At 44.7% G+C, this 3,576-nt stretch overlaps 1 pseudogene; it reads right to left on the minus strand.

Annotated features, from left to right (window-relative positions):
• Positions 1 to 303: 303 nt before the first annotated feature.
• On the minus strand, positions 304 to 2,238 carry LOC133754790 (syncytin-1-like; annotated as a pseudogene).
• Between the last annotated feature and the right edge of the window lie 1,338 nt (positions 2,239 to 3,576).

Below are 3,576 nucleotides of genomic sequence, written 5' to 3' on the forward strand. Positions count from 1 at the left end.
TCTCCCCCTTTCTTATCAATTAAACAGAAATGGCTACTGGTTAGGCCAAGTGTGATGAACAAGCAGTGCCTGTCTTAGGAATCAACCCGGAGCTCTATCACCTCTTACCCATCATTGGATATCCTTGCCAGTCCCCAAGGACTCCTGTCTTAGGTGGGTGAGGTTCCAGGAAGGTGCCCGTCATTGGCTTACTGCTCATCTTATTGATAGGCCTGGGGCCCTTCCTGGGCTCCTGACTGGGGCAACGGCAGACCGAAGGGGAGAGTCAGTAGTTGGAGGGACCGTGACCTCACTGGCCAGACCTCACCAGCCAGAGAGAGAGATAACATTCTCCAGGGGATCTTCCATGGCCAGACTTTGGTAATGTATTTGAATTGGCCTGGCTGCTAAATTATCTACTTGCTGTTTGATAAAAGTCATCAGCTTATTGAAAAGACAAGGACCTACAGATAGTATAACAAGCAAACCAGCAATGGGACCTAAAAGTGGTAGCAAATAGGGAAGCAGTCCATTCCATCCTGTCCAAAAGGGATTTTTAGCCATGGCACGTCAACAATGCTCCAGATCTTCTGGAAGTGTCTTGATTTTATCGTAAACAATGCCGGATTTGTTAGTATAAAAACAGCATTTTTCCTGTAAAGCCAAGCAAATCCCTCCCTGTTCAGTAGTAAGCAAGTCTAAGCCTCTGATTTTGTAAAACCACTTCCACAAGGGAATCAATTTGATCTTGAAGGTCCTGAATGGTGGTGGATAGGGTTTGTACATCATTAATAAGTTGTTGGGACAAGTCTCTATATTTTTGGACCGTGATCCTTAGCCCTGTGGATCCTGTAACCACAGCTGTGGAAATTCCCAATGTGGCCAATAAAGGAATAAATTAAACAGCTTGCCTTTGCCTTCCTGCAATATAATTAAAGGAGGGAGTAGGGACAGGGGTATTTCCATCAATAATTTCTACATTGGGAAGAAGCATAGCATGCATGGAATTACCGGTCCAATTTGTTGGTAAAATGGTATAAGCTAAATTATTCCTACATACAAAAATGGTGGAATTAGGGGCATAAAGAGGGTAATCTACTGTTATACTATTTGTACAGAAAGGAGCAAGGCCTACATCAATATTGAAGGAATTATCGTTAGGAGATTTATAAAGGCAAGTGATATTTTCCATTAGGACAGGAAGAACAGGAAAAGGCTGTATAGAGGGGCAACCAAAGGAGATATTAAACCCAAGGGTATCATTAAGCGGCAGAAAAATGGCAAGAGGGAGGTGGGGGGTCACTGGCGTAAACAGAGCCAGCAGCCTTTTGCAAGGTCTGTGGCAGAGAGATTAAGCAGTTTATCGGTGTTGGTAAGGATATTGATGGTATTGACATCCAAGTCTTCATTTCCTCTGGAATGAACTTTAGCCAGGGGGTGGTATTGAAGGGAAGGGTAAAGGCTCTCAAATAGGGTTTTGAGTGTTTTTTATGTTTTTAATTGTGTAAGGGTATCCTGAGGGCCTCCACCATCAGACACTCCCACAGGGGCTATAGGGTACCAGCAGGCTACTTGTTCCTTAGAGGGGCAGGGAGGAGAGCTGAGGTGTGAAGAAGACAAGTCTCCTCCAAATGCTCCCCCATAATCTCCTGTTATAGTGGCAAACAATAAATATTGATCCCCCTCATTACAGGTTTGATACCATGTAGAACAGGAGGAGTGCATGGAGTAATGGATAGTACTATTGCACTCTGATGGGCATTGATCCCCAGGGCGGGAAGAGTCTCGTTTAGGTTTGAGAATACAGTGCCATTTGGAATCCTTGGCAGCCGGATGTGTAAAATGCGGCTTACTGTGTAAAATGCGGCTTACAATTGAGGACACAGATCTGTAGGAGGTTGATGTTTGTGGGAAGGATACTATTATGCACCTCGAGCAGATACAAGGGTCATGCTGTTGAAGGAGTTTTTGAATGGCCTGGGGGTCCTCCAACCCTACAAAGACTGGTGGAGCCCAATGGATTGTGTAGATTGCCATCATCAGGAGAGCAAGGAAGAGGGCCATTTTATTAGGGCCCTTAGAGGGGTTAATCAGTGAGCCCTCAGGAAATGTGGCAGGGGAGGAGAGACTAGAGAGAAGATAAGATACACAAATAGCAACAATGGCAACAATGCCGACAATAACAAGGAGTCCTGTAATGAGTCCCAGTAGCGTCCAGCCGGGTCTTTTCATTCCTGTAAACACAAGGGGAAAATATCCTCAGGGCCGGATGTAGGCTCTGGTGTAGGATTAATATTAGAAGAGTTTGACGAGTTAACTTGTTTAATTAATCTTTCAGGCAGCCATCTTGGCATTGATTGTTTTTGATCCAGAACGCAGGCTGACCCCCGTCCCCAAATGAGTACTGGATCTGGGCCGTGCCAGCTACTGGTGAGGGGGGTCTTGCCACATTACCATAAATGGGGCCATTTCAGGGGAAGGATGCCAATGACAGTCCACAGCAGAATGATTATTATTATCCAAGGTTAAGAAATTTAGAACAAAGAGCGCATGATTCAATCGGTCACGGGGAGAGACAAAGGATAAGGAAGTGGTTTCAAGCCGAGTGAGCCAGGATTTCAGCATTTGATGGGTTCTTTCGATGATCCCCTGACCCTGTGGATTGTAGGGGATTCCTGTAATGTGATTAATATGGAGTGCCTCACAAAATTGTTTAAACTTAGCGCTGACATAAGCAGGACCATTATCTGTCTTAATCTTAACAGGTTTTCCCAGTACAGAAAGAGCCATGATAAGGTGCGAGATAACATCCTTAGCAGCTTCCCCTGTATGGGAGGAGGCAAAGACAAAGCCACTGTAGGTGTCTATGGAGACATGAAGATACTTTAGCTTGCCCAATTTTTGGAAGTGTGTGACATCCATTTGCCACAGTTGATTAGGGAGAAGACCATGCGGATTGACCCCCAAATACAGTACAGGCTGGCTTGTAACGCATGAGGGGAATTCTTTGACTATTTCATGAGCCTGTTCTCATGAAATTTTACAAAACAAATGGAGAGATTGAGCATTTAAGTGATGCAACCTATGCAAGTTTCGAGCTTCCTGCACTAATCCCACAGTTATGGGGAAGGTGAGCCTTGTAGCAGCATCTACCTGGGCATTACCTTCTGAGTTTTGAGCACAGATCCCAAGTTATGGGGAAGGTAAGCCTTGTAGCAGCATCTACCTGGACATTACCTTCTGAGTTTTGAGCTTTCTGCACTGATCCCAAGTTATGGGGAAGGTAAGCCTTGTAGCAGCATCTACCTGGGCATTACCTTCTGAGTTTTGAGCTTTTTGCACTGACCCACAATTATGGGGAAGGTAAGCCTTGTAGCAGCATCTGCCTGGGCATTACCTTCTGAGAGTGATCCTGGTAGACTTGTGTGTGCCCTAATATGTCCCAAATGGAAGGGCTGTTGTCTTTCTCATATTAGCTTTTGAATTTGTATATAAACAAGGGTGTAGCATTGGAAGTTGTTTTAAGAAAAGGAGAAGTTTCAAGCAACGGAATGGAGTGAGCTACATATGCACTATCAGTATAAATATTTACAGCTT

This window comes from Lepus europaeus, unplaced genomic scaffold, assembly GCF_033115175.1.
Source record: "Lepus europaeus isolate LE1 unplaced genomic scaffold, mLepTim1.pri SCAFFOLD_29, whole genome shotgun sequence".
NCBI lineage: Eukaryota > Metazoa > Chordata > Mammalia > Lagomorpha > Leporidae > Lepus > Lepus europaeus.